General features: G+C 42.0%; 1 long non-coding RNA gene across 1 annotated transcript in view; it reads left to right on the forward strand.

The window, feature by feature from the left end:
• LOC309371323 overlaps nucleotides 1–25,444 on the forward strand; it is a 93,546-nt gene that overhangs the window by 57,380 nt on the left and 10,722 nt on the right. Inside the window, exon 2 of the long non-coding RNA XR_014169049.1 lies at nucleotides 7,288–7,506. This is a non-coding gene — a long non-coding RNA (uncharacterized lncRNA). The remainder of the gene's footprint in view (nucleotides 1–7,287; nucleotides 7,507–25,444) is intronic.

Here is a 25,444-nt window from a genome sequence, read left to right on the forward strand (position 1 = left end):
TGCGAGGCCACAATGTTTCCTAGGAAGCAGCAGCCCCATGAATAAATATGGACAGGTATTAAAAATAACACCATTAAAATAGCTCCCAGTTTTTATTTAGCATAACTTCTTTTCGGAGGGTATTTGCTCTTGCTTTGGGGTGTGTCCATGACAGCAGTCTGTATCTAATACGGGACTCAGACAAACTCAGAATATCTGTTCCCTCAGGGGAGTCAGTGCTGCAGCTTCGCATTTCTAATATTGCAAAGAAAGCTCTGTGATTTTGAGGAGTGCAGCCCCATCAGAGTCCCCAAATATCCATCATCAAGTTGAACTTGGAAATATGCAGGCTAGTATAGAACTTGGGCAGCTGTTATGCATATTTAGCTAAATCATTGTTCTTAAATAGAGGCTGACATATATGACTAGGGGCCAGTTTACAAACTCAGTAGAATTCTTTATGGTTTTAATTGTTGTTTACATCGTTGTGCACCATGGGGGGGGGATGAGAATCGTTGGATCTGAAAAGGGGAATATAAATTAAATCCACCAAACCGGTTTTTAACTTTTTCCAGGACTGGACCACCTCAAACTGCAAGGGGAGGGGAGCTACATATAGGGATGCTCCCATAGGAGTGAAACACTGCCAAATATTCTCCAATTTCAGTTTGGAGGGGGGGAGTCATGATTTCTGTGAAACATTTTCTAAAAATAGCTTTCTGCTGCTGCTACTTCTCAGCACTGTTTTATCCTGCCTGCTGTTTCTTTCTCCTTCTTGGATTAGTCACATGGATAATCCCAAACAATCAAGGATAATACAGTAAATGGGAAGATAACACAACAGTCCCGTTTCAAGTTTGGCTATGTAAGAACACCTTCAAAGCCAGTGCTTCCTGAGATAGTCACATGACTGATCCCACTCAATCAAGGATCAAACAGTGAATTGATAACATCACAACACAAAGCCTATCAGGATTTGGCTACTACATGATGATATCACTAGAATACATTAATTGAATAGAAATACAGCTCAATGGAAATGAATAGGCAGTCAGTCTCTCAAAAGTGTCAAAAACAATAGAAAAATGTTCATTAAAATTGAGAAGAGTTTAGCCTTAGATTTACTTGTATACATAACAGTGCCACATCTGGGAGAAGGCTAAACTTGCTATTGTTCCTTTGTAAAGGGAAACCCCCTTCCCCCAATTGGGAAGCACTGTCCAGGTTGTGCCTCTATCAAATATACACTATTTACATAAACATACACATATCCATCTATAAAGCAAAGTACAGTGGTACTTCAGGTTACATACGTTTCAGGTTACAGACTCCGCTAACCCAGAAATAGTGCTTCAAGAACTTTGCTTCAGGATGTGAACAGAAATCATGCTCCGGTGGCGCGGCAGCAGCAGCGGGAGGCCCCATTAGCTAAAGTGGTGCTTCAGGTTAAGAACAGTTTCAGGTTAAGAACGGACCTCCAGAACGAATTAAGTTCTTAACCCGAGGTACCACTGTATAGGATCAGGCCTCCTTGGGTTATGTTTAGCAGCTGCTGTTATTAATATTTTGCATTTATAAAGCACAAATTATTTTTCAAAGCAACGCCAATGCACCCAGATTCAAATGTGAGAGTTTCAGTTTCACAGTTCCATCTCCGAGTCATTACACTGCACCAACTCGCACTAGCTAAAATAGAGAAAAAGGTTCTAACTGTCCATATTTCAAACACTTTGCTGTCAGGCTCTACCCAGAGATTTTGGTAAGGGAGAGTAAAGACTTCGGTAGAGATGGCAAACTTCACAGCAAGATTCACCCTTGGATCTATTCATAATTAACTTTCCCCAAGTTTTGGGAGAAATGGCAAACATGGTGTCAGATGTTTGCTATTGGTCTAATTAGACCCATGCTTTCCCTCCAAGAAAGATGCAGTAAAAGAGAAAGAAATGCCTGGAAATGAAATTATGGAAGAGAATGGCTACAGTGAAGACTGAACATGGTTGATGTAGAATTAGAATATCTAGGAAAGTAGGAGATATTGATCTTCATGGCTCCTTTCAGAAATAAGGCAACATTGACACAGCAATGCCTTTCTTGAGATATGTAATAAGCATCAAAAGTGGCGCTTTTGTGTGAGTGCCATTCCCATGTATGGCGATTATGGAACTTCCATCTCCATGGGGCAGAAAATGTGTGTGATTGAACAAAGGATTCCCTTGACAGCAATGCAGTTAAATGCTTCACTGGCCCAACACGCACATCTCTCCAATCATCTGTCACTCCAACAGTTTCGGTGGCATCAAGGGAATGCATCTCACAACCAGAGAGAAAAGGGAAAAAGCAATTCCACAGCATGTTACAACAATTGAAGGCTTGTTCACACAATCGGGGCCCTTCAGGCAGAAGGAGAGATTGTCCAGAGCTTTGTGGCTGGATGTCTCTGGCATGCTGATACCACCTAGTTCTATACAGTATTACTTTAACTAAGCAACCAGGACCAGTTGTCATGGTTCTGAACGGATGTCTGGAAGCTGCGGCCAATGTGGATGAAGGTGGATGAGAAGTTGAAATGGAACCCAGAACAGAGAACAGAAGCAATATTGGCTGGAGCATGGATGTGGATGGATCAGTTTATTTTTTTGATCAATTTCTGTTTTGCATGTTATGTCCCATTTCCAGATCGATTTGATGTTTTTAAAAATGGGGTTTTGCACACATTTTAATCAAAAACCAAATTTTGCAAGCATTTACATGTGTATCTTGGTAAATTAAACACACACACACACACACACACACACACAAGAAATATATCACAAAATTCAGAGAAGAGTGAAAAATAAAGGGTAACTGCATTCTGATCCACATAGTAGCCTGGGAAGCATGAATCTGGTCAGTTTTCTTAAAATTTCCTGACCAAATAGGTCCCCTGGCATCTCCACTGGATTGCATATATGTGCTATGCTACTGTATCAGGGGCACTTCTTGGGCATCCTTCTGGCATCCTGTTTTGTTGGATAACCAAGTGGCGGCATTAGCCAGGAATGCTTTTTATCACCTTCATGTGATATACTGGCTACCTCCCTTTGTTTCAGAGACTTGGCCTTGTCGCAAGGGGAGTGTGTTCCTGTTGGTTATCCTGGACTTCTCAATGGCTTCTGATAAAACCAACAACCGATATCCTTCTAAGCCACATATCACTCTTTTATTGCGATTCTGATTCTTCCTGGTGGGTAGGTTTGAAGAAGTGGCATTGACAGACAGTGGTTCATCCTTGTGACATTTGACTTACGGGGTTCTGCAGGGTTCCATGTTGTCCCCCCATGCTGTTTAAGCATCGACACCAGGGGTGGGAAACCTCTGGCTTGGGTGAGGGGTGTGAAATGTCTCCACCTGACCCATGCCACACTCTTCCTTGGCTCTGTTCTGCACCCTCCCCAAGTGCTTTGCCTTGACTGGAATGTGTCACTGAACCATGATAATGCCTTTCGTTAGCCTGGATGGAGCATGGGTATGTAGAAAACTCTGGCCTTTCTATAGCTGAAATACAAAGGTAAGAGTCACACCTATTGCTCTGCCTACTTTTTGCTCTGGTCTCATCCAGCATCAGCATCAGGCATCTGGCCCCTGGAAGGCTACCCTCAGGCTGAAAAGGGACCCCCGATCCCTGTTCTGCATGAAACCATTGGGATATGATGTCCAAAGCTTCAGGGGTACATCTATCAATGTAATCGCTGTATGTGCACACTCATGATAACTGATCTTTGTGACCGAGTCACACTGAAACCAACAGAAGAAATTAGGTGCAACTCAAATATCCCAAGGCTTTGGATTGGGCTTAGTCATGGCTGCTTTTAACTGGATTGGGTTCGGCGAAGGATAAGCAAAACAAACAAGCAAAACTTCTAGTGCTAGCCAACACCAACATACAAATTTGTTTTAAAAGCTGAAGGTCAGATCTGTGATGGTTTAAAATAATAATTTCAGCAACCCAGGAAACTGGCTGACAATGGTTATCTACTGCGATTCAGCAAACGATAGTACAGACCCACATTTTATATCCCCTAAAAGGTACCAGCTCCTTCAAATATAATTGGATTCTGGCAACATCCCACCAGTGTGGAAATGGAATAATTGCTACTGGCTCCTTTTTGTTCTTTAAGAGCTTCATATTTGACACCTGCAGAGCCTCATATAAGATAGGAATTCTGTTGGGGGTGGCATTTTATGCCTTTTTACTTTCGCTACAAATTATATTATGGCTAGATGCAATTAAATGAGATCTTGCACCCTGGAACCACTTTTGGAGAGAAGAGGTTATTTATTCAGAAAGAAAATTAAACTTGGGCAATCACTTTTTAAGATCTCCCCGTTAGATTTTTTTTTTTTTGTATCTGCATGAAAATGCAAGATCCCTGGGGTCCAGTTTCTTCTCCTGCTCGAGCCAGGTGCAAGGTCATAATTCTGTGTTTGCCATCTCACAGTATGCCGGCATGGAAATGAATGAACGTGTCGGCACCTTCTCCCCAGGATCAATTATGATAACAAGCTTAATTTTCCGAGAGCTGCTGAGCATCTCAGAAAAGAAAGATAGCTGGCCGCCATCAGCACCTACTGGTTTTCCCTACCAAGATAACGAGACTTAGGTTTGAGAGATTGCTTGGAAGCCCCTTGAACAAGCCAACATCTCCCCAAGACTCTTTGAAAGTGCTGATAACTACAACTCCCCAGAGGGGGAAAAAATGTTAGGATCAAACTAGCACGATGGCAACAGCCACACTTGTTTACATAGGTGTCTGCCTCATTCATGTGTAAAGCAGAATAGTTGAATGTCATCCTAGAGCAAATGATTTGAATAATTTATTTTATCTAACTAATGGACAGAAAATTGGAAGTCCTTTTTATTTTTTTGTCTTTCTCTCCCCTTCCCTTCCCTTTTTTCTTCTTTGGTGTCCTCTGCTCTGGGCTGTTAATGGGGCCCACAGGAAGGTGGTGGATAGTTGCTGGAAGAACCCTGAAGTAAGGAAGTGAAGATCTCCCAGGGTGAAAGTCTGGGAGAAGGAAGGAAAGTTCCCAGGTGAGACCTGGGAGGGTCCACCACTTTCTGTAAATTAAGAGCTACCTTTGAGAGAGGAGTCTACATTTTCTTTTCTCTTCCTTTCTCTGTTTTTGTTTTTATTTAGTTTCTTTTCTTTATTGTATTATGAAAAAGCTTTAATGAAATCTTATGGGGGCGGGGAGAGAATACATTTATCTCTGCCATTAAGCCCACAGAATATGCTGCCCAGAGCCTGTCTCGCCACTTCACACTTGTTTAATACCTGCTTTCTTCAGTCTCCAAAACATTACAATGATGGCTAGGACATTTGAAAACAAGTTAATGGTGCTGTGTGCTCAGCTTCTCATACTTAGGGATGGAAAGATCTGCCAATTTTGGTTTCTCTCAGTTTCCCATTCTTCCTCTCTGAAGTTCAATTCGCCACATTTCTGAACCACATTTTTGAAGTCCCCATGAAAAATTTCCCGCATTTAAGTGCTCATTTTCCCCAACACATACATCTTTTGTATGTAACTTTGTCTAACATTAACACATATTTGTATGTTACGTTCACAATTATGTACATTTCTGGGCACACTTTCTCCTAAATATACACATTTTTGCACACAATTTTTTGCTAGAGAACTGCACCACAAAATTCAGAGAAATGTAGAGAGAGCACAGTTTCAGTTCACATATTGTTTGGGGAAGTGTGGATTAGGTAGGTTGGCCTAAAAATACAAACTAAAAACTTCCTCCTCCATCCCAATACACCCTCCAAGGCAGGTGTGCCAACAAATAAAATATGGTGGAGGCCCAGGTAAGCCCCACTCCTCATAATTGATCACATGATGCAGTGCATACTCACCATTTGAATGGGAATAATCATCAACTTTGTGGGGGCCCAGCCCCCTCAAATGTTTTATTGTGTGTGTGGGGGGGGGTCTAAGCCCCCATGGCCCCTAGGAGTTGGCTCCTGTGCTCCAAAGTGTTTTCCTCTACCTAAATTCTTTTCTACCACTTGGTTGCTTCATTGACTACCTCTGAGAAGTTGGTTGCTGCAAAGATTAGTTGTTGTTGTTTAGTCGTTTAGTCGTGTCCGACTCTTCGTGACCCCATGGACCAGAGCACACCAGGCACTTCTGCCTTCCACTGCCTCCCGCAGTTTAGTCAAACTCATGCTGGTAGCTTTGAGAACACTGTCCAACCATCTCGTCCTCTGTCGTCCCCTTCTCCTTGTGCCCTCCATCTTTCCCAACATCGGGGTCTTTTCCAGGGAGTCTTCTCTTCTCATGAGGTGGCCAAAGTATTGGAGCCTCGGCTTCAGGATCTGCCCTTCTAGTGAGCACTCAGGGCTGATTTCCTTAAGAATGGATAGGTTTGATCTTCTTGCAGTCCATGGGACTCTCAAGATAAGTTAGAACATCCTTTAATCCCAATTTTCAAAGATCCATCTGACTGAATAGCCATTCCTTGGGTGGCTCTTTTCGGAAGGAACGTTCTAGGGTCTTTGGTGACAAACTCACAGGCAGCCTCTCCCTCTGTGGCACCCACACAAAGTGATAAAAAGTCAGCTCAGCTCCTTCTATGGATCAGGATGCAGTGAGGTGTAAGAAAGGCCAGGCAAGGGTCAGGAGCAACCATTGTCTTACTGTCAGAACACTAATCACTCTCCCCCAACATCAATCTCCCATCCCTGGTGACAGAGCAAATTCCAGCCAGTGAATAGAAAGTTAATTTTTCACATATCAGTAAATACCAACCAAACCCATCAGTTCCCAGGCAGTACATTTTCAGTAAGAAAATGAAACATGGCTCTGTTTCCAGCAGATAAAAAAAACTGTATCTATACTATTCATTTATATTACACTAATTTTTTCCTGGGAAGTAATTGCTAGCAATAGGCACTTCAAGAGTGAAGCTAGTGGTAATATTTACTGCACAGAGCAAATATGCACAAGGTCTGGGTAAGCTGCAAAAACACATTAAAACATCCCATCTTTAAAAGAACAGATTATGGATTTGGAGCTCTCTTGTGAAATGATTCGTTATTTAAAAACAAGAGACAAAACTGAAAGAATGCGCTTCATTCTCCAAGACAAAAATGAGGGTGCAGGAAAGGGATCTCCTATCCCCAGATTTGTACATTGCCTGCTGTAGATTTTCTCTCTGCATAGTGCAGGAATGGGCAATTGTCCCTCCTTACCATCTAGGAGAAAGTAAGACTCCAGCAGATATACCCTAATTTATTCTATTTTCACTCTTCTTCTTTTTAGGTGATGAATCATGTGGCAGTGCATAGGAAGCTCTGAGCAGAGGCCCTGCTTCAGATGTGCTTTAGGGTCTTTCAGAAGCCCATCCCTTTCCATCCCATGAAGAATTTTTCTCTGGTGGGAACCATATGAACTGAGGTCAACAACTGTGCTCACCGGCACTCTCACAATGAGAATATATTATGACCTGGCAAGCGCACTGTGGTGAGGACAAAGTGACTGGTAAGGGCACGTTTTTAACTTTGTTCTGAGTTTCTCACTGCTGAGCACTTCCCAAACCCAGTATGACTGGCAAGAAGAGCTTTTGCCCCCCCACCCACCCACAACATTGAAATATCCGCAAATCTGTAGGCAAAATCTGTATGAGAACTTTCAAGTCTAGGATGCAATTATTCACATTGAATGGCAACTGGTTCCATTGCCATTTGGAATGCGAATGCTTCAGACTTGTTTGTGTCTCTTGTCTTGACAGTAATGCTTTTGGTTGGTGTGGGAGCTCAAAAGCTGTTGATTGTCAAACTCTACCACTGCATTGTTGGTGAGTCTTGGTGAACTCTCTTGGGAGGGGCTAGGGGTGTGGTTAAAGGGACAAAAAATTAGAGAGAGGTTTTCTGGTGTTCTCCGATGCTCTTTGAGATGCTTGTACTTTCCACTGCCTTATCATAATTCCACCTGTTTGACAGATTTTGAAGCGCATAACTTTTGTTAATCACGGTACAATTCGATCTTCACATTTTTTTTCCTGCTGATATTTTATTGGTATAGATTAGTTTGAGAAATACAGTGGTACCTCGGGTCACATACGCTTCAGGTTACATACGCTTCAGGTTACAGACTCCGCTAACCCAGAAATAGTACCTCAGGTGAAGAACTTTGCTTCGGGATGAGAACAGAAATCATGCTCCGGTGGCGTAGCGGCAGCAGGAGGCCCCATTAGCTAAAGTGGTGCTTCAGGTTAAGAACCGTTTCAGGTTAAGAACAGACCTCTGGAACGAATTAAGTGCTTAACCCGAGGTACCACTGTATTTGTTGGCTAGCTAAACATGGTTGCTTTTGTGATCATCATTCTCATTTATCAAAGCATGTTTTGAGTGTGATATGCTTAGGGAAATTTAGGATTTCCCTGGAAGTGACTCCCATTAAACTTAATGAGATTTACTTCTGTGTAGATCTGAGACATTCAACCTGTTACTTGGCTGAATGTTGTCATTTTGTTAGCTACTACCAATTATAAGTGCAGTTCTAATCAGGTCTATCCAGAAGTTAGTCTTACTGAATTCAGTGTGCCTTACTCCCAAGCAAATGGGGCTAGAATTGTAGCCTTAGGCAATGTTTTGATTCATTTGGTGTATTTACATATTTGGCATATTCACATTTACAATTGTTGCAGAACTGACATTTTGATGTTTGGGTTTACAGACTCTGAACTGCTTTGAGCATAATTTATATAAAAAGAAAAATAAATCATTATGGACCCTCTAACAATTATTTTTTGATATGTAAATACGTTACACCCCTTGGTGATAGGGGAAATGATTATTGATCTATTGACAGGAGCCTAATTATTTATCATGGGAACAAATATTCTGCAATATCTAAAGAATATTCCCCTCTAAATTTGCAAATAATAAACTAGAAGGTTTTTTGCTGATGGGGTGTGGGGGCCTTGAATTAGCCTAGATGCATGTAAAAAAACAAAGTTTCACCGTTCCCCCCCCCCCCAAAAAAAAGAATAACTGTGCTTGGAGTGCTCTGGAGAAATGATTTACTTTGATTAAAACCTAGATCTGTTCATCAGAATGAAAGATTTCCCCTCACCTCTTCTGCCCCTTCTCACTCAGGCTCAGAGCATTCTCTGGGAAAGCTTAATCTGTTTTGCTTTTTAAAAGCGCAGTGTTTTGGGGGCACCCAAGTCCACAGAGTGACTCAGGACTTTTGAGACACCTTTTAAATGATGTCATTTGACTTAGGAATGTGATAAACTTGCCTGAATTGTTCCCACCTGACTCATAATTCGGAAAGCAACAGAGCTGATGCACAACCCCTAATAAATACATTCAGAATACATAAAGTGAAAAGGACTTGTCTATGGAACTGCCTACAGAGCATCAAAGTGCTGACAGAACAGATTGAACATTTCTGCTATAGATGAACCCGGGAGGGTAAAACTAATAAGAACCAAAGATAATCAAATTTAATTTTTAAAAGGAACAATAAAACAATACTTAATGTAATCCCCAAACCATAAAATCTGGATGCACTCACAAAATTAACAACAATTTAGCAATTTTTTTCCTTGCTGAATTGCAATGAGAGCATAAACTAGACTACGAGGAGGAGTCGCGGAATGGTTAGCTCCCCTATCAAAACTGAATCTTGTTTCAGTTTTTAAACTTGCATGCAAAATGTAGCTTGAGTTTAGATGACATGGTACAAATTTGATGCAATGAATTATGAATGGAACATCTATACAAAATGGACCAATTCCTTTGTGCTGTGCACAGAAGTGAAGGCCTGGTCCTTTCTCCATCATGACCTCTGTACGCCCTTTCCCACAGAACAACTTTGTGATGTGCATGGTCCCTCTCTACCCTCAGACTGCAGGGAGAAAGTGATCAGGGGCATAGGAAAGGGGAGCAGTGGGGGCAGACCGCCCCGGGTGCCCTCACTGAGGGGGGTAACATTCGGCGCGCCACCCGCCTGCGACTCCCAAGCTGACCCCAAGCTGTTGGGGTAAAGTGGGGAGGTGGGCCACTTTGTCGCCATTCTGTACTCAAAATTATCAAAATACATTTAGAAGTGCATATTGTGAGGAGAAAACAAAGTTCAGAAGTGCATCAACTGAGAGAAAATTGTATTTAAATTTGAGTTTTCATGAAGATCAAAAACATGGCAGATCAATGCAGAATTTGGCGCAAGCAAAAGTGACCCAGACCTGAAATAGACAGATTCCCCCACTCGCAACACAATGTTTGCTTCTTCCACAAAGCCTTCAGATTTACCCCTCTGTTTTCAACCATAAGGATCCTGACCATTAGGTCCAGTCGTGACCGACTCTGGGGTTGTGGCGTTCATCTCGCTTTATTGGCTGAGTGAGCCAGCATACAGCTTCCGGGTCATGTGGCCAGCATGACTAAGCCACTTCTGGCGAACCAGAGCAGCGCACGGAAACGCCGTTTACCTTCCCGCCAGAGCGGTACCTATTTATCTACTTGCACTTTGACGTGCTTTCGAACTGCTAGGTTGGCAGGAGTAGGGACCGAGCAACGGGAGCTCACCCCGTCGCAGGGATTCGAACCACGACCTTCTGATTGGCAAGTCCTAGGCTCTGTGGTTTAACCCACAGCACCACCCGCGTCCGTGTTCTCAACCATAATTAAGGTTAAATACATATAACTGCATTTGTTCACATTCAGACTCCATATTACCCAGTCCCCCCCTCCCTATTGCTCTCTTCGGATCTGTTACCCTTGCTTATCCTCGCCCATAGTCCCAACTTAGACTGAATGCACTGCACAACAGGGGCTTGTTCTTTGCTCCTGTAACATTGCAAAGTGATAGATGGCCTATATAAATAAAAGAATAAGAATCATCATACACATTTGTATAATGCAGAGAAACTCTGCTCTTTAAATGCATGCACACTGTTTACAATTGATAATGCCACATGTTTATTGTGCCATTCAAATTCCAATAATTTTCATGCCTGAGCTTAAAAGTGAAATATGACAGCTCTGAAAGTCGCATGCCACAGATACTTCATGCTCAGATACTTCAGCATGATGCTTAAATGGTTAGATGTCTTGATGCAATAATTTTACGTTCCAAACCACAACGGGAGGAAACCAAGTCAGGCTTCATGTTTTTAGTCTCTTTAGCCAATATTGTTAACTGGGAATGACTCCACACTAGCAAACTACGCCACCGTTGTATTCAGAAAGCGAATCACTTTAAAATAAATAGATTTTAGAATGGAGACACATTGACTTGATGGATTCTAAAATAGACAGAAGTTGAAGCAAAAGGTAAGCGAGAGGCAGATGTGAGAAATCACCAACCAGTCAGCATGCAAAAACTTGAAAGTCTCCTTTCTCTGTGTGATAGAGCCTCATAAATAAAAGCTACCAAGAAGTCTGCAAATTTAATTTTAATACCAAAATACGCTGGACAGCCTGCACCTGCCATTGCTTCACTTTCCCAATGAAATATTAAATCAGATGCTTGATAAAATGCCAGAAGGCCAGTGCTGTAATGAAAAGGAACACTTGTTAATATTACATCTGCCACTATACATTATATCACCTCAGCTAAACTATGGTGTTTTAGGATGACATTAGTAGCAGACTGATTTAATTTCAGTTTTAAAGGGGGAATATGCAATTTTAATTCCATTTACTTAGGCCAGTGCCAATTTCAACTTAGAAATGCCAGACAGAAAAGGAATGGACAAATGAGGTGGCATGATTGAATATTGATAAGTCAATTTTTAATTTATCAAGGTTATAGAGAGGTGCTGTGCTTGCACCGCATACCAATGAGGAGCCTCAAGAGCTGAGAATTGGCAGTGTGCGTCACAAACTGTACTCCAGGGCTGATGGAATGACACCCTGCTGGTCGTAATATTAGTGCTGGAAACCTAGAATGGAACTGTCGAGTGCAGAATGCGAGGTAACTGCAACAGGCTCCATCCTCCAAAAATGGCATCTGTGTTGCATTCTACACCTCCATAACATGCAGAAAGACTTCTCTCATTGGCTCCTGACAATTGCTGGAAGTGTAAACAGGTAGCTGAGCCTTTCTTTCATACATGGAGGACTTCTAAAAAAGTGAGGGCATTTTGGGAAATTATACCCAACAAGATAAAAAAAAAGTTTAAAATGAGTATAACAAATGAACAAGCAAAACCCTGAAGTGTTTTTGTTAGGGATTACAGGGGCAGAAATTCCCCACTCCAAAACTGTTGAGGTTGTTCATGTATACAACAGCAGCAGCTAGAATTCTTTATGTGCAGAAATGGAAGGAAGAAGTTCCCACCAAAGAAGAATGGATAAGTAAGATAATGAACTACCGTATGCAGAACTGGCAAAAATAACAGCAAAAGTAAAATAATCTAATGATGAGTGTTTTATGGAAGAATGAATGCCTTTTTCAGACTACTTAAAGAAATACTATAGTATGATGAACTCGTGAGCAGGATTTGAGCTATGAGCCATAGAAGTAATTAGATTATTATACTCTGCTTGTGATTTGATAGATAGAAGAAGGGGAGAAACGACAACTCCACGGAAAACGGGTTGGGAAGTTGACAAAAATAAGAAAAAAGACGTAACCGTGTTTTGATTATATATGCTAAAAATGTTAAAATTTAATAAAATATAATTGAAGAAAAAAGACTTCTCTCGTTGGCTGATATGGAGCAGGGACACAGGAGCAACACATATTTTGAAAGAGGAGGGGAGAATGTAGCTCAGGGATGCTGTTTTCATCAGCAGCCCCATATCATATCATACCAAACGGACATCCCTAAAAAGTGGCACTGCTGCAGCCCAAGTTAAGCATTTATAGATTACCACTGAGTTCAATGGAAAATACTACTATACTTGCTTGAGTCTCCCATTGTTATCAATGGGGCAAAATGTGCTTAGCTGGCTGGCTGATTTCAGGAGAGCTTGCACAGGCAGCACTTTCCAGATAATTTATGCTAAAGTTTGCAATCTTTTATTATATTTAATCGCTCCAGTTTTGGAAGTCAGGCAAGGTTTTGCCAAATGAAGAATTTGGAGCACACGATTTTAAAAAGGATTAATGTAGAAAGAAAAGTGTCAAAAGGTTTGTGGTTTTTGCTTCAAACCCCTTCATCAGAAGGCTGCTAAAAATATCTTTTGTATTTACCAAAAGGTGTTAATTGATTTGAATTGCCTGTTGCTGTTTTCATACCTCGTATTTACTCCTGCTTTTATGTTGTATTGTTTTCACTGTAATTGATTATTATTTTCCGCACGTATGCTGTCTTGAGCAATTTCCCATGGGAAAGGTGGCCTATAAATACTATGCAAATGCACAGAATCAAGTGCTATTGTTAACCAAACATTTAGTCATCACACACACACACAAACCCCAACAGATTGCGCATCAACACTTTGCAGCTCGTGATGCTGGATCTGTTTCAATTATTGTCACCTAGGGATGTGGACCCATTGCTTGGGCAAGTGTGGCTGATCACCTGCCTTTTGACCATTTTGGCTTCTTAGAGCTTGCCAAATAGAATTGCTTGCATGGATCCAGTGAGTAATCAATGCTTCCTTGGAGGAGGGGTGTTGAAGTAAGGGCAGCAAAAACTCAGCTAAGAAGCTCAAATCAATAGTGTTGACTGCAGTGTCCTTCTGGAATGGCTCAGGGAGCTAGGGGTTGGAGCACTGTACTTCAGTGGTTTGGGGTTTCTAAAGCAGATGGGGGGCTCCAGAAGGAGAGAAGTCTCCCCACTTTGGGCAGTTGCCTTCCATCTCATGCAGTGGGGTAGAGCTAGTGCACAGTGGTACCTCGGGTTACAGATGCTTCAGGTTACAGACTCCGCTAACCCAGAAATAGTACCCCAGGTTAAGAACTTTGCTTCAGAATGTGAACAGAAATCACGTGGCGGCAGCATAGAGGCAGCAGGAGGCCCCATTAGCTAAAGTGGTACCTCAGGTTAAGAACAGTTTCAGGTTAAGAACGGACCTCCAGAACAAATTAAGTTCTTAACCCGAGGTACCACTGAATTCATTCCCACAGGCCCATCTTGTCTGTTTTCAGACCCTGACATTAGAACACCTGACAAGAGCTATGAACTTTCTTCAGGGAAAAATCTCTCTTAGTTTTAAAGCAAGCATCAAGGCAGTTGATTTGGGTTTTATTCAGCAATTTCCTCAAAAAGCTTATTTGCCTTCCTCTGTTCTCATAGAAGCAGCGGGAGATCCTGCTAACACAGACTTTAAAAGTTTATTTTGGATGGATTATGGCTTTCCTTTTAAATATCCTATGAGGTGGTCTGATCAAGTTCCCTTCTCTAACAAAGCCTATCATTCTTTGTGACGGCCTCAAGGCTTTCACCTTAAAACCAGACAGATGGATGTTTGAGGAGCCGGCTTACAGAAAACAAACCCTCATATAGTTAAAATTTCCATTTTTTCCATCTCTTGTCTATCCCATCACTATGACAGGAGACTGAGAGGAGATATGATAGGCATCTTCAAATATCTCAAAGGTTGTCACATGGAAGATAGAGCAAGTTTGTTTTCTCCTGCTCTGTAGAGTAGGACTCAAACCAATGGCTTCAAGTTACAAGAAAGGAGATTCCGAATAAACATCAGGAAAAACTTTCTGACAGGAAGAGCTGTTCAACAGTGGAACAGTCCCCCTTGGGAGATTGTGAACTCTCACTCCTTGGAGGTTTTTAAGCTCAACTGCTCCTTTTGACACACTGCCCCAGTAGGGTTTTTCAGATGTTCAATTAGGGTAGATGGAACATGCACAATGTGTGTTATGAACAGCTTCATTTGTTCCACAGATAGAAGAGAGACCTCTCTGCATGATCAGAAACCCTGCCTTATCATCTGTATCTGTAAGAGACACTCTTCGATCTTCAAACCACCAATTATAATTGGGAGGCAGAACCTGCCATTGCAATTCCACTTCCTTTTAATACCTTCTATCCTAGCTGAATATCTGAAAAGTCCCAAAATCTCTCTAATCATGGTCTCAGGCACTTCAGTCTCTAATCATGGTGCTCAGCCACTTCAATCTATGGAACCTGAACATTTACAAGCACTTCATAATGTTGATTCTGCATGTGTCTTTCAGTCTTTCAGTGTGGCAGCTCCCCACGTATTAACATTAGACAGATTTAATACACCTGCTAAAAAGCTTTCTTTTTATTTCAGCAAGCCATAATTTAGTTATGTATACTTAGTTTTTAATCCTGCCGATTTTATCTGCATATTAGTGATAATCATCTGACTGTTTTATGTACACTGCTTAGATATCTTTTGAGTAAGCAATTTATGAACCTTCTTAAATGAATAAAATAGACAGGCAGACACAATGTCATCTGCATATAGGCCATTTGTCTCAATGAGAAATAAGCTTTAAATCAGAGGTACAAGGAGATGTTCTTGGGAATAATCCAACTCAAAGTTAAGCACCTGTCCTCAGGATACATTTAGGAGCATGCTTAACTCTTCCATTTAAACAAATAGAATGTAAACATGCTTATCTTGGACTTGATCAGGTTTCCTATATGTTGGATATGTACACTTAGGACTCAAGTCTATGGGGGAAAATATTGATGCAGAAGCCAATGGTGGACGAAGAGGGGCCAAAGGATGCTCAGACGGATGCAATCCTATTGTCCTATTGCATGCTGACGTTGTTTAGTTTGCTAAATATGCACATCAGGGCCCTGATAGGATAGGCTATTGTGCCAAGAGTTTGGGAGGGCTATCTTAACTCAGCATAAATTCAGTGCATTAGATGAGCAGAAGGCTTGAATCTCTTAATGAGTTCAGTAACTAGGGAATGATACCAACTTAAAAGAAGTTATGAACCCAGTCCTCCTTCACTCCTTATTAATTGAAAACAAGACTTTTGAATCCTGAATTTATAATGAACAGCTTTTAATTTCCCCCAGACTTCATGCTTCTGAGAGCAAGGGCTTCACTTTGTACAGCTCCGTGAAAATGGTCGGTGGGACTTAATGATGCATCCCCCTCTCTTGATAATAAAGATCGAGTCATATGACCAGGATTACGTCTGATGCTATTAGGGCCTTTTCTGTGACAATTATTAATAATGCCATTAATGAGAAATTTGCCCCAGAGCATTTTATGGATGATAGGCAATGTATTCTGAACTATGCTCATCAGAATGGGTACTGAGAAAGAAATGAGAGCTTTGAACTACACAAAGGTTAGCAGCTAAAAACAATTATTTTGAGGGAATGTAATTGCCCGAAGAAATGCCCTCTTATATCCTGCAACTTACACCAAGAAACGTTAACATGTACATAGCAACTTCAATGTTGGTGCTAACTAGAAATTCCCAGTCTATTCCACAAGCTACTTTAAACAACGTAATGGAATTAAATTGGACTACACACTTACTAGTGAGTAAGCCCCTTTGAACACAGTGGGACTTACTTCCAGTGATATTTTTCTAGAAAAAGAGGTGCCAGAACTCACAACGAATACCTCCCTCGTTCTCTTATAATGGCAATGGAGCCCACATGAGAGGTGCTGGAGCTGAGGTCTGGCGAGTTCAGCTGGAAAATGCCCTGCTTACTTCCAAACCATCATATGTGATGAGCTGCACATTCTACTCTCTTTCCTGCTTTTCTCCATCTCACACATGCTCGCGCATTCATTTATTTACACCATTATAGCCAAGGGCTGTCTCAGTCACTACAAAATGTCTGATGGTGTGAAAAGGGCAACCAAAAGGCTGGCAATTGTTAGGGTTGGCAACTCCTGAAAAACAAAATTCTGCCATGTGGTCAGAACCCAGATGAGTCAAGGGGTGTTGCCCAGGAAGGTCAAGAGTGGGATATGAACACCAGAGGCCACAATTGAGCAGTAAAAAAGGATGCAACATGTGAGCACATAGTTCAGTATTACATAGATTCTGTTCATGCATGGGATACAATTCTTGCTAACAAGCCCCTTACCAATAACCAATACCATCTCCACATATCAACCTAACACCATCCAGATTCCAGCTACAACAGAAGTACAAAACATTAACTCAAGCATGTGAGCCCACCCACAGACTGTGTGTAATAATAGGGAGCACATATTAAGCATTAATTATAAATTAAACATTCTGTAAATGCTTTACCCAAGACTGAGCGTCCCCAGCATGAAACACCACCAGTGAATCTATGGAAGCAACCTGAAAACCCAGGCCAAACTGATCAAGAAAAGGAGCAAACTTACCTAAAGGTTACGGTAAGTCACAATGGACACAGGATCAATAAATTAAGCATCTAGAAAACATTTACCAGTAGTACACACACCACACCCTCATCTCTACCCCAAATATATACTCCACCTGGTTGCTACTGGTGGCTGCCTGCTGTTGATCACCCAGCACTGGGATCCCTAGCACATTGGGTTCAGGTTATCTGCTAAGCTATTGCTGCTATAGCAACCTCATTGTTGGCCCCACCACTTTTAAATACTAACAGCTGCAGATGAATGTAATCACTCCTGCTTCCACCTCCACTCTCAGCCCTGCAATCCAGCTGAAATGGTGTGTGTGCATTTACAAACAGAGCTGGGGGACACTTTCCCAGCTGCCCAGGGTGCAAAACACTTGCATGCACAAAACAAAAACAAATGGACTGGATCCAAACTAAGCAGCTCACGCTTCAGTCCCTTTTTTGTGGGGGGAGGGGGCTCCTATTCTCCTGCTGCAGTAGCCAAGTAAATGGAAATGGCAAGTGCTTTTCAGACATGTTTTATCATTTGAGTTGGAGTACGATGAGTGGAAAAGAAATGACCCTGGGCTTGCAATACAGGTGTGTATTAAAAGTGTGCCAGATTCATAATCTGAACCAGGCAATTGCAACACCTGGCAACATCATTGCTGCCTTTCCAAACTAGATCTGACTTCTCCCTTTCAGATGTCTCTCAGTCTGATAAGCGTTGTAGTTGAAATGCTCTTGAGCCCAATTGCTAAAAGTATGGGAAAGCAGAATACCCACCACGCACGCACTGCATATAGGATATTTACTTTTGTATTGATGCTAAAGAAAGGAGTAACAAGTCTGGAGTTCAATTGCTAGGCTAAAAAAACAGACGGAAGCTGTCCATTTATTTCCTCCAATATTTCCAGCTAGTATTTCTCTGTCAAAATCCCAGCCGTTGGGAAATGCTGGTATAAAATATCCCACTGCTCTGCCAGAAAATTAAATGACCCAACAATACATGGTAGGTCTGAGGACAATCTATTAAGAATGTGTACAGAAAAATCTAAAGTCTGCTCAAAACCAGCTTCTCTCTCCCCCACCCACCTGTTCCCCGCACGCCTCCAAACTCACATTTCATAGGGAGTAGTAGGGGGTTGTTCTTCTTTTCATCTTAATTCAGCTGATGCACTTTCTGGCTCCAAACTGGGGCCCTAAATGGATGTGTTGAATAGAACAGCAAGGCCATTTTGGCTGCATTCCCAGCCTGAGTAGAAACAGGTGATTCCACATCTCTCATGGGTCTCTCTAACTACCGCTCCAACTGACATGTCTCAAGCTTCTTGAAGGCCAATTGCGAATTTTCAGCCTCATTTCCCAAGAGCCAATAGGAGCACCACAGTAATTTACTAGATGACCCTCAAATGTGAATTCTTTCCAAATAAAACTTAAATGTGCCACAATTGGTATCCATGGGATGGCAGGAAAGTGCAGCACATTATACAGGATTTCAGATCTCTTTAAGTCAACCTGGCTGGTTTGCCTGGGGTCAGAAATGAAAGACACTTGCAAAAATGGGATTTTGAAATATCCCAATTGCAAAAACGGGATTTTGAAATATCCCAAGTGCCTAAGGCAACACCTTCCATTTTAGATAGCAAAACAATACACCACCTTATCTTGCCAAATTGCTTGCTTTTGTACTTATTAGAAATTTCAGTGAGCAAATCAGCTAGAAGAAGATGGAAATTTTGGAAACTATGCATCAGGTCTAGAAGAGGTTTCAAAAGGCACCTAGGGTGTTTTCTGATCCTAGGAGTTACAGGGCCAAATTTTACTTTGTTGCAACAGGCAATCTGTCTTCTGTGAACTGCCCCTGAGAGAAAAAGAGAGAGAGAGAGATTTCTTTGGTGGAGGCAAACACATTGTCTGCCGCTTTTTCCTGCATCCCTTCACAGATAGACCCAATACACCTCAGCTGTGTATGAATCGTGCCAAGGAAAAAAAGCATGAGAAGATGTGACAGAAATACATTGAAACAATTGTCTACCTGCTTAATTAGGGCTACAAAATATCAGCTCTACCAAAAAGGTTTAAAGGGCACTCACCTGAACATGCAAACGCTCAACCTGTGGGTGCAGGCACACAAGCAAGCCCCACCCTGACTGTGCTCATTGTGGCACACGCACACTCACTCACCAGACCGTCACATCCCTTTATTTCTGTGCTACTTTGGCACACACACAAAAATTATGTGCAAAGTACATCACACAGGAAAGGGGCTTCCATGTGTTGACTTGAATGTGAAGAAAACAGTTCATGAGATGAGGGGCTCTGTTTTATTCAGGGTCCTCAATCATATGGAGGGTTTTACTCAAAACTCAATCCAACATGAGTAGAAGACCCTCCCCCTGAAGATCTTCCACACTCAACATGGAGATGGTTGAGCACCAAGCATGCAACAGGCAGAACAATGTTGGAGTGAGGCTTGAGTGTGCACCCTAGCCCATACCCCACAATTCTTGAATATCAAGCTTTTGTGTTCAGAAACACCTACTGATCTGGAAGATGTAAAAGCAGCCCCCCATTTGTGCACATTCAATATGTGTGCAACTGTATACATGTGTATCACACCGAACCTGGAAGTGACCCAGAAAGGTCATAAAGATGTCACTGAAATGTCACTAAAAGGGTGGAATAGGGGAGGAATGGGGTGTTTGCAGGCATTTTCAATGGGTTTAAATTATATGCAAATTCACCAACGCACACAGTGCCTCAGAACGTAATCCCCTATGTAAACACGGGACTGCCTGTATAGGGCGGTCCTAAACAGCTGTAGAAAATAGTTCAAAAGTATTATTATTATTATTATTATTATTATTATTATTATTATTATTATTTTCTCACTCTACACCAGCAGGCCCCAACATGGGTTACAACGATTTAAAATTACGTATTAAAAATAGGTAAGACAAATCACAGCCAGGGGAAGAGGGTGAATCCTAAAAATACTCATCTCAGGTGTCAAAGATCAGGAAAAAGAAGCAAGTCTTCAGCACTTGCCAAAGGCTATGTAGTGAAGGTTCCGGATGCACCTCTGTGCTGAAGGAATTCCACAATATGGTGGAGCATGAATAGTGCTGGAGCTGTATGGTTAAGACGGCATTCTTGGTCCATGTTAGGGTAGGCATCCCTTAGGGCTTTGCATGCCTTAATAAGCATCTTCAGTTGTGCAATGGGAAAATGCAGGATCTATGCACTACAAGCTGTTCCTATTGGTGAAAAGCTGCCTTGTGGACTTGCAGGAGCTTCCAGGTAGTCTTCAAGGGCACACAGGTAATGTATTATGTTATTCACATCTCAAATAAAAGTTTGGAATCTTCTCAATGTAAGGGTTAACAATGTGTCATTAGGAAACTGTCATATTACACTATTACTTATCGCAGCAGATAAACCACTGACCTGTCACTACAGCTTAACCATGCTGGCTCTCATGTCACATAGTATTACAGTATTTGAGCCAATTAAACTACTTGAGGGCTCCAGTGGCATCACCACTGCTGGTCTTTCCTTTTTATGTCCCTCATCACTACAGATGTGGGAGCTCACCATGGTTTCCCAAAATTGCTCAGTAAAATGCACAAAAACTGTAAACAACGCTGACACCCTGCTGAGATGCATTTCAAATCAGACACTCAAACACCCAACTATTTTACCACTATTTTACCAGACAGGTTTTGCCACACATCTGCATCTGATGTGAGACAATCTCCTTTCAACCCGCAAGAGTGATACACACAAACAAGTATCCCACCAGGGGTTGGGAATGGTGGTTTTCTGCACACACTTTCTGCCAATGAAGTACAAAAACAAAACAGCACAGCACAAATTTTGAGCCTCCCGAAACATTTCCCTGAATTCACAAACAAAATGACAGCAATTATATTTTCATGCTGAAAGCAAAGAGACGCTGAAATAATAATGGGTGGAGAGAGAGAAAAATCTTTGCTTATGAGTCATCCTAGCACAATTCAGGCATTTGAGGAGGAGCAACAAGCAACTCAATTTCCTCAGTAATCTATATTTTTCTACTTGTAGAACATTAAGTTAATCATTTCCATATTAATGAATCCCACAGTGGAACATATCAAATAGAGGAAGCAGGTATTGTGGGTGGATGGGCAGGAGGAGTGAGTGTGTTTGTGTGTGTGCATGACTAGAAAATATAAGAAATTGAAAATGGAGTTGAAGAGTGCTGTTTTGATTTACAGCTCCTCCTCATCCTGCCTGCTTGGTTGTTTGTTTACAGGTATTTAAACTGCAATCCAGCCAAACACTTGCACAAGCTCAGAATATATATTTTTTAACCAGCAGCATTGGCTAAAAATGATTGCTCTTTATAAAGATGAATCTAGGGAGAATTAATAACACACACACAAGAAATTGTATTCTCACACTAGGCTACTCTGTGGCATTTTCTCTGCAGCAACCCCCTAAATCACAAGGCACTCTCCAAAATTGCTGGGTTGGTGGAAATTTACTATGGAAGATTGCTGAAGAGTAAACTGATGGAAAACCCTAGATCAAACTCGGCCCTCCAGATGTTTTGGGACTACAATCCCCATCATCCCTGACCACTGGTCCTGTTAGCTAGGGATGGTGGGAGTTGTAGTCCCAAAACATCTGGAAGGCCGAGTATGCCTATGCCTGCCCTAGATGCATTTAAACATCCATAGGGCCCAGCTTTAAAAGCTCAACTCACACAAAAAGCTCAGTTGATTTGTTTTGTCTAACAGCATTTGCATACAGCTTAACTGTAAATAAAACCTCTAAGCGGTTTACAAAGAATAGGTTGTATTCACTAAATATGTGAAGGGACACCCAAGTGCAATCAATTACATTGATATTAGATGCCCATTAAATATATCCAGCAGCATTATGGAGGTTGCTTTGCTGTGGGTTTATTCCATGGGTGTATTTTAACATTTAAAGGTCCACCAGTATCTTCCCCCATGAAACACATACCCTACCAAGGAAATGACCCTTAAACACTGCATGACTATGCATGTCTGCTCAGAAGTAAGTCCCATTGCGTTCAGTGGGGTTTACTTCTAGGAAACAATGCACAGGATTGTAGCCAAAAGATTTACAAATGGTGCCATGGGATAAACTTTTGGGAAAGCAGCCCGCACTGCACTGCTGTGCTACGTAAAAAGGCACTTTAAAACCCATATAGCTCACTCTAACATTAAAATCTCAAGCAGCAAAAGATTTCTTTGGAAAAGATAGGGTTACTGAGTTCATAATCTTGATGGGGAAAGTAGCAGAGGTGTAATTTTTAAAATGTATCCAGAAAGAAAGCACAACGTGGCCAAGATATCTATTTCCCTTCCACGGCCTCGTGATTCATTCTACTCTATTATCCCCTTATTTCCCTCTAGGGAAGGGCTGATATTGGAGTAGTGGAACACACAGTTCGCATGCAAATGGTCCCAGGTTCTCTGCTAGGCATCCCCAAATAGGACTGGGAATGGCTTCGTTTTGAAATCCTGAAGAATCACTGTCAGGCAATGTAGACCAGGGACCCTTGGATGTTGTTAGACAGAAACTCCCACCAGCCCTGGTCACTGGCCATGCTAGAAGGGCCTACTGGGAACTGGACTCCAACAACATCTGGCAAGCAAAACATCCCCCATCACTGGCATGGAAAATACTAAGTTTCTTTGGTCTGTCACAGTATGAGGCAGCTTTCTATGTTCTGCCAAAACAATACCCACAAACTCCATTGCAGGTTGTCAAGATAGCAGGAGCTACTGAGTTCCAATGCTCAACAAGTCAGGACAGCAGAAGCAGCTCTTGAATGTAGAAAGAACCTACACCATAGGTGGCGAACCACAGGCCTGGGGGCCAAAGACAGCCCTCTAGGTCTCTCTAGACCAGTGTTTCCCAACCTTGGGCCTCCAGCTGTTTTTGGACTACAACTCCCATCATCCCTAGCTAGCAAGACCAGTGGTCAGGGATGATGGGAATTGTAGTTCAAAAACAGCTGGAGGCCCAAGGTTGGGAAACACTGCTCTAGACCACATCCCTTTTCAAGCACCTTTGCCTGGCAGTAATGTGACACTGAACTGTCACAATGCCCCTGGCTTGCTTGGATAGAGAATGGAATTATTGTTGTGTGTAGAAACTTCAGTTCTACCAACTGGGTCTGGCCAGGCTGGCTATGCCTCGACTGACCTCGGATGAGGAGAACTCAAGAACCACTGAATCCAAACTCTCTTGTCCTGATGGATTTTGGGTTTGTATTGTGCTGTTAGAATATAATGTACAATTTGTTGTTTTGCAGTGCTAAATAAGAACTGAAAGGGGGTGGAAGCTTGGCAGAAGGCTAACTGCAAGGTTAGAAGCAGCTGAAGAGATTCAACATATCAGTTCCCACATGCCTGGAACACCAAAAGGTTCCCCCATTAGCCAGATGCTTAACATGCCTTAGGTAAGAGAGATATCTGTGGGACACAAAAGTTTTAGGTATTGGAATTCAAAACGAAGAGAAGGTTTAACATATGCTAAACATATTTCACACTAAAATGGCATTAAAAGGTGTGCATGGTTATTTTATATTACAGTGGTACCTCAGGTTAAGTACTTAATTTGTTCCAGGGGTCCGTACTTAACCTGAAACTGTTCTTGATTACATCTCAAGCCTTCTGGGACATGATCTGTCCCCTAAGTTATCTGGCTATACATTCAGGATGTAAGTGTGAACCTTCTCATTTAGCCTTCATAACTGTGAAGAAATGAGAGGGAACTCCTTCCCACGTTCCCCTAAAGCCTTCACTGTAAGGGGTGGGGTTGAAATGGACATCATGGTCACCCAGACTATTTGGTACAGCCCTTTCCCAAAAAGTATAAGTTAAAGGTCTTCATTCTGCAGCAAGGGGTGTTGGGGTTGACCTTTAAAGCCCTAAATGGCCTTGGTCCAGTATACCTGAAGGAGTGTCTCCACCCCCATCATCCAGCCCGGACTCTGAGGTCCCGGGCCGAGGGCCTTCTGGTGGTTCCCTCGCTATGAAAAGCAAAGCTATAGGGAACCAGGCAGAGGGCCTTCTCGGTAGTGGCGCCTGCCCTGTGGAACGCCCTTCCATCAGATGTCAAAGAGATAAACAACTACCTGACATTTAGAAGACATCTGAAGACAGCCCTGTTCAGGGAAGTTTTTAATGTGTGACATTTTGATGTATTTTTAATCTTTGTTGGAAGCCGCCCAGAGTGGCTGGGGTACAAATAAATAATAATAATAATAATAATAATAATGGGAAAGACAGGCTGAGGTTGTTTGGTATATGCAAGAGTTCAGTTAGCATCCAGCATTTGTCAGAATGTGCTGTCTCTTCTTGGGGAGCTGTCCAAGGTACTGAAGGTCCTTTCTCTCTCCCTCCCCCCCACTCTTGCTTTACTATCTGCAATCTTAAAGTGCATAAAACCTCCTTCGCTGCCCCAGCTGTGCGCTTTATCCATCTCCCTGACCTGCTTCCTTTATATTTCACCTGGGCTTATTTTAGCTGGGACTGGGCACTTTTTAAAGGGTTGCATGTTTGGATACTGTGACTAGCTGTCAGATGCTTTAGAATATTTATTTATTACATATGTAACCTGCTATACTCCTTAGATCCTCAGGGGAACATCATTCCTGATATTCAGGCATGAGTGTAGTTGTTTATATAGTCAAAACAGCATTACCCATGCACAAGCAGGTTTTGCTGAAGTACACAAAATATTTACAGAACAAAGGCAAGGGAACATCACATACAGCCCAATGAGTACTGAGCATGCTAAGTGACCACAAACTGCTGAGTGTATGCTGTGGGTGAGTGGAAAACCAGGTGAGAGGATTTGCTGTATTGGGGAGGAAGGGATGGTTGGCTGACTGAAACTTGGAAAAAGAGCGTTCCACGCTACAATAAATTTGTTGCATGTTCCAGTTGTACCTGGAACTATTTGCTTTTCTCTTTCACAACAACCTGATGAAGATGATTAGGTTAGGATAAAGTGACTGCCTCAAAGTCACTCAATGGGCTCCATTTTTCTGAGTGGAGACAGTATCAAAAGTTTTCCAAATTCATTCTTTTCCTCTGTGCCACAGTGCCCTAGCCTCTTCGTCTGATAAGTATAGCTTATCTTCAGAGCTAGAAATACCAGGACCTTTCAAAGGATTTGCACTCA

This window comes from Podarcis melisellensis (assembly GCF_964234715.1).
Source record: "Podarcis melisellensis genome assembly, chromosome: 5".
In the NCBI taxonomy this organism is placed as follows: Eukaryota; Metazoa; Chordata; class Lepidosauria; order Squamata; family Lacertidae; genus Podarcis; species Podarcis melisellensis.